This window comes from Epinephelus moara, chromosome 3 (assembly GCF_006386435.1).
Source record: "Epinephelus moara isolate mb chromosome 3, YSFRI_EMoa_1.0, whole genome shotgun sequence".
Lineage (NCBI taxonomy): Eukaryota > Metazoa > Chordata > Actinopteri > Perciformes > Serranidae > Epinephelus > Epinephelus moara.
The window spans coordinates 4,257,248-4,270,893 of NC_065508.1; positions in this window are offsets into that span (position 1 = coordinate 4,257,248).

Below are 13,646 nucleotides of genomic sequence, written 5' to 3' on the forward strand. Positions count from 1 at the left end.
AAAACCCACTCCACGCCTTCTCTCCTCCCTCTTTCCGACTTGCGCAGGTAGGAGGGACGGAGGTGGGAAAGAGGAGTAGCTGCGCCAGCACGCACGGTGTGCCAAACTTGCAAAATCCACCTGGCCACACCCAGTTGGCGAAGCGCAGGTGCGCTGTGCCCCCGCCTCGCCTGGTCTGCAAAACTAGAGCCCCATATGTCATTGTGACTCAATTCCACATACACAGTCTTGCTAACAGAAATACTCCATAGTACAACAAATATGTTTCAATCTGCAACTGGAAATCAAACAAACAAATAAAAAGACTAATGCACTATTTCCTCCTGTTTGAACAACATTTGCTAAAATCTACAGTGCTGATCATTGGTATTGCTCCCACAGTCCCTACAATTGAGGTAGTGAGTTAAATGTTATCATGACCTTTAGACATAATGGACAAAAATAACACCAAATATGAGAATATTTCCTTGCCGTTAAAGTTTACTGCAGGGCATCTACTTTTGATGAGCATGTAAAAACTACTTTAGTACTTCTTCCACCACTGGTACAGCATTATGCAGTTTCACTCAAGCAGACATGCAGTATAGGAACAAACACACATCAAACTTCAAGCATGCACAGATTACAGACAGAAACACATACACACTCACCTCAGTGTATGAGTGTGCTGATTCGGAGTTTCTGACAGGGTCCGAGGGATTTCTCTAATCACCTGAGATGAGGAGGTAGAAAGATACGGTCAGCATGTGAAGGATGGGCCGACTCTAAGCTGATCATCTCCTCCCAGGCCCATATTATTATTTCCCAAGTTTCTCCAATTAGGGAGTGCTGATGTGGGATCAGTGCGCAGATCTCCCACAGTCATCGCTTTCATTACGGAGAGAAAGGGCAGAACCGGGAAGAACCGAGCGACAGGATCAGCAGAATTCCTCAAAAATCCTTCTCAAATGAAGCTTCACGGAGCTCTGGAGGTCGTTTAAACTCTCTGAGCCCTCGTTTCAGATAAAGTTGTGCTGTGTGGACTTTTGTTGTGTTTTTGTGTTAAATCACTGCAGCCAGCGTGTGCATATTAAAAAAGTGCAAAACCTATTCATCACCTGTAGTGCCCTCGCTGTTGTGTCGATGCTGCTATACAGTATTTACTTCGGCCTCGGCGCTTTTTACCTGGCAAGTTCTCTGCTGGTTTTTTCACTGGTTCTAACAGTGGGAAAGTTTTACTAAAGTACTGCCAAGTAAATTACACTAATTTGAAACTGTCTGTTAAAATGGCATCACGTGTTATCTTCTTCAGTGGTGTAAACTTGAGAATTAAAGTAACTGATTGAGTTTCCTTTCCCACACACTGTGTTCAGGATGGATCGCTGTGTCAAGAGTAATTCTGACATTCAATATTGTGGCATTGACATTATACACTCAACAAAGCTCTTTAACATTTAACAGAATAAAAAGAACTATCACAATGTTGTTGCACTGAGGGTCTGAAAATAGTGTAATACCCGGAGTCGGCTTATTGTCTCATTAGACAATAAATGAGCCACAATAATTAGAAATCATAAAGTGCTTACGTCAACATTTTAGAACTTGTGAAACTATACAAAGAACTTTGTCAGTCCAAATTAAAAACAGATTTACAGTCCTCTCTTCAAAATAGAAATAAATATATAACAGCGATGCTACTGCCAGAGACCAGTGTGTAATAAGACGGAAGAAGAAGAGGAAAGTGAGAGGTGGTAGATGCTCAGCAGCTTCATCAATGTGCCTACACAATCAAAATCTTTATCTTGAAACTAATGCAGGTATATAATGTTCGCACAGATTCATAAGCACAGCAAGGAAAACAATGTAAAATGACTACTCACATCAATACTAGACTTTTAGTGCTCTGTAGAAATTCAGGAAATACATTGCTCAAAAAAAATAAGCAAACACTTAATGGTCACAGTCTAACACCAAGTCAGTTAAACCTCAGGGACATCAATCTGTCCACTTAGGAAGCACAAGTGATCGTGAATCAGTTTCACCTGCTTTGGTGCAAATGAAAGTGACAACAGGTGCAATGGTCCCCTGGTATTGGTTTTACATGTGGGGCTTATCCTTCCTGACTGATTCTTCTCTAGGTTTGTGTTCTGCTAGTGTCCTTGTCACTACTGGTAGCATGAGGCGGTACCTGCAGCCCAATCAGGTTGCACAGGTAGTCCAGCTCCTCCAGGATGGCACATCCATACGTGCGGTTGCAAGAAGGTTTGCTGTGTCTCCCAATACAGTCTCAAGAGCATGGAGGAGATACCAGGAGACCAGCTGTTACACAAGGAGAGCTGGACAGGGCTGTAGAAGGGCATCAACCCAGCAGCAGGACTGGCATCTGCTGCCAGAGCCCTACAAAATGACCTCCAGCAGGCTACTGGTGTGCATGTTTCTGACCACACTGTCAGAAGCGGACTCCATGAGAGTGGCTGAGGGGCCTGGCGTCCTCTAGTAGGACCTGTGCTCACAGCCCAGCACCGTGCAACTCAGTTGCCACAGGCTGTCCAGGATCTCCCTGGTGCCTTAATCCAGGTCTGGGGGGAGACTCCCCAGGACACCTTCCGCTGACTCATCAGGAGCATGTCTGGACATTGTTGGGAGGGCGTACAGGCATACAGGGGTCATACCCTCTACTGAGTCACATTATGAGTTGACGTGACAAAATTCACACATGTGGGATCAGCCTGTGATTTCAATTGTTTTACTTTGATTTTCGGTGTGATTTTGAATCCAGCCCTCAGTGGGTTGATAATTTTGGTTTCCATCGATTGTTGTTTCGTCATTTTGTTCTCAACAAGTTATACAATGTACATCAGTAAAGATTTTTAACTTGAATAATTCATTCATCAAGATCCGATGTGTGATTTAAGTGTTCCCTAAAAATTTTTGAGCAGTGTACTTTTCTTTGTTGTTTTTTTTTATTTGCTTTTATTTGCTCTGCCGTATATTCATTTATGCATCTAATATTGTTAATAAATGCAGCTCAGGGTGCAGCTTGCAGCAGGTGGAAGACAAGTCATGCATTTGAATATCAACAGCAGCACTATAGTCCTGTGATACTGAAGAGAGATGAAGATGAGGTGAAGCTGAGGGCTGCAAAAACATTTTCCATCAGCAAATCCAGTGTCAACGTTCAGGGCTGTAATTGACACTGGTGACACACCTGGACTGAGTCTTTAATGATTCCCTTTGAGGTTGGGGAATAAAAGCACTGTGAGAGGAATTAGCGGCTCAGTGGAGCGGAGCCACGCAGCATATGGAGGTTTAAGAAATGTGAATGAATCAGCAGCTTTTACTTAAAGGCAACTCAATGAAAAAGGCTTTGAATCTTACCGAGTTTGAAAAGCGGAGAATGTTTTCAGCAGCCTGTGTGTATTTGCATATGTGAGTACATGTAATGTATATGTAAGTCACTAGGTGTCTTGAAGCGAACAAGTTCAAGTAGCTCAATTTATGTCCCATCCCACCAATCTCGCTACCGTCAGCTCTCACGTGTATTTGCACAAATTGCATACATTACCTTCCTTTAAACCTGACCAGATGGTACAATACATAGTATGTTCCATTAACATAATCTAGTGTTCTCTATGTGAATGCAATCACGTAGGCTACAGTAGCCTGTATCAAACAACTTTTGTACAGGAACTGCATTTGTCATCATGAATTATTTCATTAACTTGCCTAAATTCAGACTTTGCAAGCTCTGACACACAGCAGAGTGTGCTTTCAAAAGAAAACTCTGGTATTTTTCCGCCTGGTATTTCCCATTTACGTGACCACTGTGAGGTTTCCTGCAGCTTTACAAATAATAAATAAACATAATTTTTACATGAAATATTTCAACACTTGTCTACGAGTCTGACTGAAAGTAGAAGATAGCAGCTCCTTGGAATGAAATGTAGGACCCACAGTGACATCAGTTAGCATGACCCTTAAAGAGTCATAATGGCCTCTTTGCATGGAGGGTTGAAAGATACCGGAAATTTCTGTCAACACTGTGACACGGTCAACAGCTGTCCGACAAATGACACGATCACCTGAGGATGTGAATGGTCTAGGGGTGTGCGATATGGCCCTAAAATAATATCTAATATATGTTTCAGGGTATTTTTGCAACAATGATATTCTTGACGATGATGAAAATAGAACATAGAAAATAGAATCGCAACAAAATAAGGGATATAGCTTCACAGTTTGCCTTCAAATATTCAATAAAAACTAAACAAAAATTATCTCTCATTTCTTTCGTTTGTAAACAGTAACTGAGAGTGAGATTCAGATTCTGGATACAATATTAATAGTTCAACAAAATAAAATCTACCACGTATTACACATTTAAACGGTTTCCAAACACAAAAAAAATGTACCCTGGGATCTGTGTGATCTGTATATATCTACATCAACAAGCAATTTCTGTCTCTTTTAGCAAAATCCTAAATTATTGAGTTGGTTATTTTTTCACCTGGAGCTTTATTTTTATGCTCTGCCATCTCTCCTCTAATCATCACACTGCATCCTGTGACAGGCTCTTATGCTACCATAAATATTGCATATTTTGTCACATAGGTTTACATTACCAAAGGTTTAGGACAAAATCACTTGACAACACTGAATCCCGTGTGTGCACAACAAGAGAGGAGAGGGAGAGACGCTGTGCTGCTGCCAGAGGAGCCGCTGAATGAGTTCCCTCTGAGCGGTAACTCGCTACAATTCTGAGAAGTCCGGGGCTGTTCATAAAACATTCAGGACGCCCAGGCCTAACGATGCCACAGTCTATTCCACACTACCGAAGCTGCTCCTCTTTTTGGAACCACCAGTGATTTCTGCCATGCTTGTTGTTGCCGCCGTGGGTAACAGTATGACTTCAATATGTTGACAAATCTAAATATCGCAAATATCACAGTATCAATTTTTCAGATGATACCAAAAATGATATTGGTATTATCATGGACAAGATGATATAGCACATCCCTGGTGAATACCTGAATACTACATGTGATTGTGGAACATATTCCAAAACTATGGGTATTATGTCATTATGCTGCTACACCCTCCAGTGTTTTGGAAAGGTTGTCAACCAGATTCTAGAACCTGGAAACGGCCCCAAGGGCTGTCCACCGACATGGGGCCGTAGACTTTATACGCAAGTCGAGTCAGACAATCAGATCACAGAGGACGCTTATAACAATGCACTCAAAGGGATAGTGCGCCCAAAAATGAAAATTCAGCCATTATCTACTCACCCATATGCCGAGGGAGGCTCAGGTGAAGTTGTAGAGTCCTCACAACACTTGCAGAGATCCAAGGGGAGAGGAGGTAGCAACACAACTCCACCTAATGGAGGCTGACGGCGCCCCAGATTCAAACGTCCAAAAACACATAACTGAAACCACAAAATATCTCCATACTGCTCGTCCGTAGTGATCCAAGTGTCCTGAAGCCCCGACATAAAAAGTTGTTTGGAAAAACGTCATCTGAACTCTGTTTTTAGCCTCATTGTAGCCTGTAGCTCTGACTGCCTCTCTGTGCACCGTGCTCACGTGTGCGCGCTTGCACTTGGATCACTACGGACGAGCAGTATGGAGATATTTTGTGGTTTCAATTATGTGTTTTTGGACGTTTGAATCTGGGGCGCCGTCAGCCTCCATTAGGTGGAGTTGTGTTGCTACCTCCTCTCCCCTTGGATCTCTGCAAGTGTTGTGAGGACTCTAAAACTTCACCTGAGCCTCCCTCGGCATATGGGTGAGTAGATAATGGCTGAATTTTCATTTTTGGGTGCACTATCCCTTTAATTGCAGCACAGTAAATGAAACAAGCCTTAACTGAGTGGGTCTATACGTTTTAAAACAATAACGACAAATGAAAACAGGAATCAACTGCACAGGCAAAACAAAAAGAGATACTTGAACTTATTATTGGACGAACGTACTTATCATTACCCAGTTTGTCAAAAGCCATGTGGCCCACCACCTAAAAGGAAATCTTGGTCTACCACAAGGTAGCAACTATAAGCTCCATAATATAGTATCAGATGCAACTTAACAAAATAACAGCTCCCCTATAATTGGTTTGAATACTCACAATATGTAATTTACAGCCATTTAAGGCTACTGGAACATGCTGCCAATGCAAAACACACACTAGCTTCTGTGTGGGTGTTGAACACTAATTCATTTAGGTCCAATTAGGAATAAAACGTTACTTTTCTCTCTGTGTCATGCAAACAGAATAACTGCAGAGCGTCCTCTCACAGAGACAGAAATATGTTGTAGAGAAGAAAAGTTCTTCCACTTACTTTATGATATGAATAAATGCAGATACTAAAGACGCTGAAATCATGGCTTGTTAAACGGAAACTCTCTCACAGTTCTTAAGTGACTGCAGCAGCTGCTCCAACAACAAGACAGGCCACATTTGGCACTTCATTCATAGAAGGCAAAAGAGCTTGAGCCACTTCAGCGGCCACATGACCTCCCCCCTCCTCAATTGTGTTACATTTTTACCCTTTCAGAAAACAGCTTTCATTCCCCACATGTGGCTCATGGCCGTTCTGCTGACAGAGACTGAGCTGTGAATGCATGACACGCTTACCGATGTCACTTTTGTTAATCATTTCTTTTCTATTCTATTCTACATGGAGAGCACAAGAATACAGCACCCATTACACACACTGCAGCCCAATTAGAGCAGGAATGTGAATTAATGAGCAGGTCAGGGCAGGTTAACGAAGGGTGGTGCTCGTTTGCTGAGGACTGAAATTAAAAAAACAAACTGTATCCTCAGTCTAAATAAAGTTTCACAAAGGCGGCTGCTCCCTTTGACTCGCAATTATCATGTTAGTGCTGTCTTGTGTCCGCGCTATCAGTCTTCAAACTATCATGCAGCGCTGAGCGGCTGCTGTGACGTGTCATATTTTAAAGGCCGCTGTCAGCCTGCGGGGCCGTCGTCTCCTGACTTTATTTTCACTCTTTCATGGAGAGAAAATCATATAAACCAGTTACAGCAGGGAGAGAAGAAACAGAGGTGAGAAAGTAATGTGCAGAATAAGTACTAATGAATGTGTTTATTTGATATTTTTTATGGGTTTTACAAGTAATCTATTACTACTAGTTTACGGGGGAAAACTAACATCCCCTTGAGATAATTTAATATCCTGAAAATAAAGTGCTATCTCTATTTTTTACAAGTGTTTCAACATCTCATTTTAATATTAACTATATAAGCAAAACCTGAAATTACCTATTACATGTTGAGAGGGTTGATCATTTCTTCAGATATTCTTGCTGATGAATATTTTGTAAAAGCAGCTGCAGGTGTTTCATACCGGAGTGAAAGCCTTCCACTGCAGGTTGTGTGCATATCTTTATGCCCATTCACAACACATGACTTGGACTGTGGCTGTCAGTGTGAGACTAATTTAATTTCCTTGGAGAAACACACGCTTCATTTAGCCACAAAAGCACTTAACTCAATACAATTTAAGCACAGGATTTTTAGACTGCAAGTTAAGCTTTCTTTTTGGGATAAAATGATGTGTTATGTGAGGGGTGCCGGTTATAGCAATGAGCCCATCCAACTCTGCAGTCCCTCTCAGCTTTATTGAAATGTTTAACATCTTTGAGCTCATTGTTTTGGTTTAATGGACCAGTATTCTGCTTTAATCAACCTTGTTTCCAGCAGGCAGCTCTTTCCATGGGAAAAAAAATAAATAAAAAATTGATAAACCTAAGGTATGCTACCTGTATAGCACCAAACAGCCGGCAGACACAGCTAACAACATAGCTGGTGGGTTGGTGCAGACCATAACAGAGCTAAAAGGAAAGCAAACAGTGAATTAGCATCCATCATGTGACCAGAAACAATGAAATGAATGCTTATGTTGCTCTGTATCTGCTGGATGTGTGAAGGAATTTGTTTGCTAACACCCAACTATATAAACTGATGTAGCATATGTAGCATTAATGTGTCCATATTTCTTTACAGGCTTTGCTACTGCCCCCAAATGGGCAAATAAATCAATGAATGCAGCTGTAACTACAAAGCAAACCTGAGAGAGGAGAAAGGCAATGTAACGCAGGTTACAATATTGTAACCCTAGTTCTATTAGCACAGGCGGAGCCCTTTACTTGACTCTTAGGGTAAAACTTCTAATCATGAGCATGCATTAGCTCACTGAAAAAAACAAAAACATAGTTCGCCAATCAGGACGTGCCTACCAGAATATATGTGAACCCCACGGTATATGAGTAGGCAGATTCCTGCTGTCAGACATCCTAAACCCTCTTCAGCGAGTGGCGTAGGAATGACAGGGCCCCTAGGTAGAGAGCTCCACTTGTGCTAATAGAACTAGGGTTACAATATTGTTAACTTTAGCCCCTTTTACACTGCCAGATTTTCTGCGAATGTTGGGCCGTTTTGCCGGCAAGCTGCGAGCATTTATACACACAGAGCCAGAGCAAGATCCGAGGTGCCCAATTTTCCGCCGCATAGGTGTAGTCATATTGGCAGAGCCTTTTTGGTTTAAAGAGAACGAAACGCCCTTCCGCAACGGGAGGGGCTGTTGATGACTTGTGGGAGGAGCTGTTGATGACGTCACACGTGTGACCCACTGGCGGTGGATAAACAGGAAACAGCTGATAGCAGGAATTAGTGAGCAGCTAGTAGCAAGAGGGAAACACAAACCTGACAGACACTGTAAAGATGAGCAACTGGGGAGACAAGGAATTGTGCGCCCTCCTTGCCCTCGCAAACGAAGAGGCCATTAACCGTCAGATGACGGGGACGATGAAGAACGGGCCGACTTACGAGAGAATCGCCGAAGGACTGACCAGCCGCGGCTTCCCTCCCACGTCACTGTTTCCATCACACGCTGAGCTACACGTTTTGTTACTTGCTCACGCCCCCCATTGCCCTGAAAAAGGCACATTCTGTATAAACAAAAGTAGGCAGGCGGCATTTTGCTGCACTCCCCGATTTTGTTTTTATACTGCCAATGCTGAAAAAAGACTGATTGGGCTTTCCTGCAAATTTGCACAATTCTTATTTTAAAAGGGCTTTTATTGTATCTCACAGTGGCTACGCCCCCTAGTGGAATCTTTGGGTAAAGTCGTTGGAGCCCGATGAATGGACACCCTGTTGCAACTTAATCTTGACCCAAGCCACACTGATCCTGACCAGCTAAACGTTAGTGTGCAATTTGTCATCACTGAAGACAAAAATAATGTCTGATGGCAGGAGTCCGCCTCCTTATATACGTGCTTGTGATCAAGTTCAGTCTGTAAGCCAGTAAGCATGATTTTGTAAGTGGTGGCTTAAAAGGTGTCTATGTGTCTAAACATTGTGTCTACAGCCAGGCTTAATAGCTGTTTACCAACTTGTAACTTGCAGGACAGGAAAACTGTGCTAACTGTTTCTTGTTCAAACCCTTTTCAGTCTCAATAACAGACGCCTACTTTGTAACCTCAGTGACTTGCTGTACCTTTTCTTTCAAAACACCCACTCTCTTTTGGTGTCCACAGCAAGTTTACAGTGTATTTGTATATTAAAATAGCATGCGTAAGTAGCATCTGATCCTGTGAACAAGTCTGACGTTCAGCTGAGAAGTTTGGTAAACATTAAGTACCTAAATGAGTCGTTTGTCTTTATGATCTTTTAGTTATCTTAATCAAGACGGTCGCTCATTGCAATTCCTTATGATCAAAGTAGTCCTTCAAAAAAGATGTGGTGCTCCTGTCTGCATGTTGTAGCTATTAGTAAGAATGTGCTGTTAGCGGAATGTCAAATATGAGTCAGGAAACCCGAGCGGATGACTGAAAAACATCCACAAATCCTCAGACTCGCTTGACAGACAAACAACTGCATAACAGAAACAAACCTGCAAACCTAACGAGTTAAAAGAGAAAACGTTTCCAGCGGGAGACTTTGCATCTGCAGGGGAGGATGTGATTCTAACTGACAGAGGATTGTTTAACCAAAAAAAAAAAAAAAAAAGCAAAAGCTAACTCTTTGGGGAAAACGAAGGCTTCAATTTCCTGGGCAGCCTGCAGAAGCAGCGGCTGACGGCGCACGGGGCTCAAAAGGACTCAGAAACTCTGAACACTGCAAACATCCTGCAAGCGCTGCTGAGAAATGAGCTACTGCAAACCAATCAAGCTGCACTGAACCAACACGCTCTGCACTTTCCAAGAGGAGACGGCAGGCGATCATGTTTGCGGCACACACATGAAAGGACACCTGATATCAGAGATGAGAAAAGGCAATGAGCAAGGACCCGGTTGTCTTTTTTTTCTTTATACATTCAGACTTTCTGCCTGTTTTTTCTCTGGCAGGGAAGAACCGAAACTCAGAAATGAGGATCACAACACCCAGGGGGATTGATACTGTAGTACGGTTCACAAACCTTACCCTCAGCACCAGAAGCTGATATTTATTTTTCATTTTCATGTTCACTGACTTTATTAATTACTGAAAGAGGCATAAAGGGTGCATTAAACTAATGAATACTTGTGGGTGAAATAAGATATGCCCGATTGCACTCCATACTGTTCCAGATGTTTGTGGCAGCCAAAAGATGTATCTCAAATAGGAAGGAAAGTCTGTTAAAGTAAGAGAAGGAAAGAGAGGATGAAGGAAGGAAAGCAGGAAGAGAAGAAGGCAAGGGACGAAAGGGGAATGAATAAAAGGAAATGTGAGAAAGAAAGAGAGGAATGGAAAGGAAATGAAAAGAAAGTAATGGAAAGGAAAATAACAGAAAGGAAATGAAAACCTATTGTCTATGGCTGTCTGAACTGATGCATGCAAAAGAGCGTCTGTATCATTTTCACTGACACTTCCTTTGTTTTCACGTCTGCCCTTATTTCCTTTCACCCTTTGTAAGTCATCCTCACACCACTTTCTTATTCCAACACTCTTCCCGTACCTTATTTTGCTCCTTTCATTCCTTTCAATCTTTCCTTTGCCCAGATTTCCATCCTTGTTACTCCATCTCCCAGTTTTCCATCTGTTTTCTCCATCTAAACCTTGATTCCTTTTTCTCCAGCTCCTCAATTTCTAGGTCACTCTCTATCTCTATCTCTATCTCACTGCATCAGCTCCACAGACTTGACTCTCCCTCCCTCTCTATGTCTCTCCATCTCTCTCTCTTTCTCTCTCTCCCTCCATCCATCTCTCTCCAGCTAAGAAAGATTAAAGTGGAGGCAGAAGTCGTGTTAATGGCCATCAGCTCATCCTGTGCAGGCAGTTCCCTGTCTGCACCGCCTACCTGCTTAATTAGTCGAGAGGCAAACCTCTGGCAATGAACCTGGCATTAACTGCTCACACACACACACACACACACATCCCTGTACGTACAGGATTTTCTTGTGGGGATCTTTTTCTTTTTTTAATTATGTGAACCTACTTTACTCCATACAGTAAAATTTTATCCAGATAAATCATTTGTGGTTGCTGTTTTTTTTTTAACCATATTGTACAACAAATGCTGATCAACCACACACCCTGCAGTTTGTACATCTGGTGTTGAAAACACGCAGTGTCTGGTAACTACTGTGTTTCATAAGAACATCACTTATTTCATAAGAACATCACTTAAAGTCTGTAGTCTCACTCGTAGCACCACGAGGCTGCAATGCTCTTCACACACCAGAAAACAAACTGTTGAGTTCTTGAATGGATAGAAATGTGGACACAAAGGACCATGAGCAAGGCCAAAAATGTAAAGTTCGTCCCTGGGGTTGTGCCAAGTTGTCTCACAAATCAAAGAAGGATTTAGGATTCAGGCTTTGCTCTACACTGTCAGACTTAGCTTGGATCCTATCAGTTTAAAGTGGACGTTGCTTACAGGTCTAAGCTAAGCTAAAGTTCAGCTGTGCATTTAGATGAATGCTTACATTAGCATGTCAGCATGCTAATTTAAATTTTCTAACATAACATTTACGTGTAGCTTAGCATGTGATATCCTTTAGCATGTGTTACAATGCATGTACTGTGAGCACATCATCGTGCTACTTTGACATTTACTGCAAAGTACATGGAAACATAAAGGAATTCAGTCATTAGTTTTCAGTCATTTGGTTTAAAGGTCTAATGTGTAATACCAGGCCACGTGCTCTTAACTAATAAGGGGCAGTGTTTTACCTCCAACTTCAACGAGTACAAGCTCTCTAAGCATTATTTGGTTAAATAAATATACAAAAGAAGCTCACAAAATGTCACAAAAGGTAATATTATTTTACCTTTTTAAGCTAAAAATAAACAAAAAACACACTACTTCTGAGTTTCTCTATTTCATCAAACCAAGACTAGCCTAATTACCTTGGTAACTTATCATAAAACAGGCTTCTTTCAACAACGACAGAATCAAAACTCATCAAAACGTTGTTGGTTAGTGTCGCCACTGTTCCAACAATCACCAACTCTGATTTGTTCAAAATCTTAATTCACCTTGTTAGATCTGAAAATATGCTGGCTCTACACGTCATTTCACCCTGCTGTTTCTTGCTGCACTGAGCAGCGGCTCTTGCTCGTTCTTCAGAGGCAGACTCAGCTCAGTGGCCTAATGGTAGAGTGTCTGCCCTGAGACTGGGAGGTCGTGGGTTCGATCCCCGGCCGGGTCATACCAAAGACTATAAAAATGGGACCCATTGCCTCCCTGCTTGGCACTCAGTATCAGGGGTTGGAACTGGGGGGTCAGATCACCACATGATTCCCGGGCACGGCACCACTGCTGCTCACCGCTCCCTCAGGGGATGGGTCAAATGTGGAGAACAAATTTCACACACTCAGGTGTGTGACAATCAGTGGAACTTTAACTTTTAGACCATTAAACTAGCAAAAATAAAATGACAAGCCCTCATGGCAGTTCTCCTTCTTTGTCTTCTCATATTGGCACGTCATTATTACCCTTTCAGGTACACGTGGTATTTGCAAGACTGGATGGGCTGGGGCTAATTGGTTAGCATGCTCATTTCAGTAGATTTTTCTGCAACACAATATATAGATGACTTTGACATACTGTCAAAACGACTTCTTCACATTCTGTTAATAAGAGTTATTCATGTTTTTGAATGTTTTAAAAACTCTGGCAATATCTTACACATTGTACCTATCATGTCCTTCACTGAAGCATCGGACAAGCAGGAATTTGGACGTAAATGACATGTCGGAGATAACCAAAGTCAGTGGGAGGCATCCTCTAGGGATCATGAATGTCTAAACCAAATTTTGGGACCATCCATGTAATTGTTGAGGTATTACAGTCTGAATCAAAACGTTGGCCTGATCAACAGCCATGCCAGCATTAATATCCCTGGAGACACGTTGCCATCACACATGAAGTAATGCATTTTATGTTCCTTCCAGCGCTCGAAAGTGCGAGCGTTTCACTTGCATTTGCGACTAAAAATAGGTGTGCCCGAAGTGTAAAAAATATTTAGGGGCACATGTGCGCATAAAAAAATCAGCCGAAGCAGCCTATATTTTTGTCAATAAAAAAATATGATAGTCTAACCGCAAATGTTCGAGGAACTCCAGCCGCCTTCCCTCTTCCCTCTTCCCCGTGTGACACGGTTATGGGCGGTTTTCCAAGCCACTGTCGGCACAATGAATATAAGTCCCACTGTCGG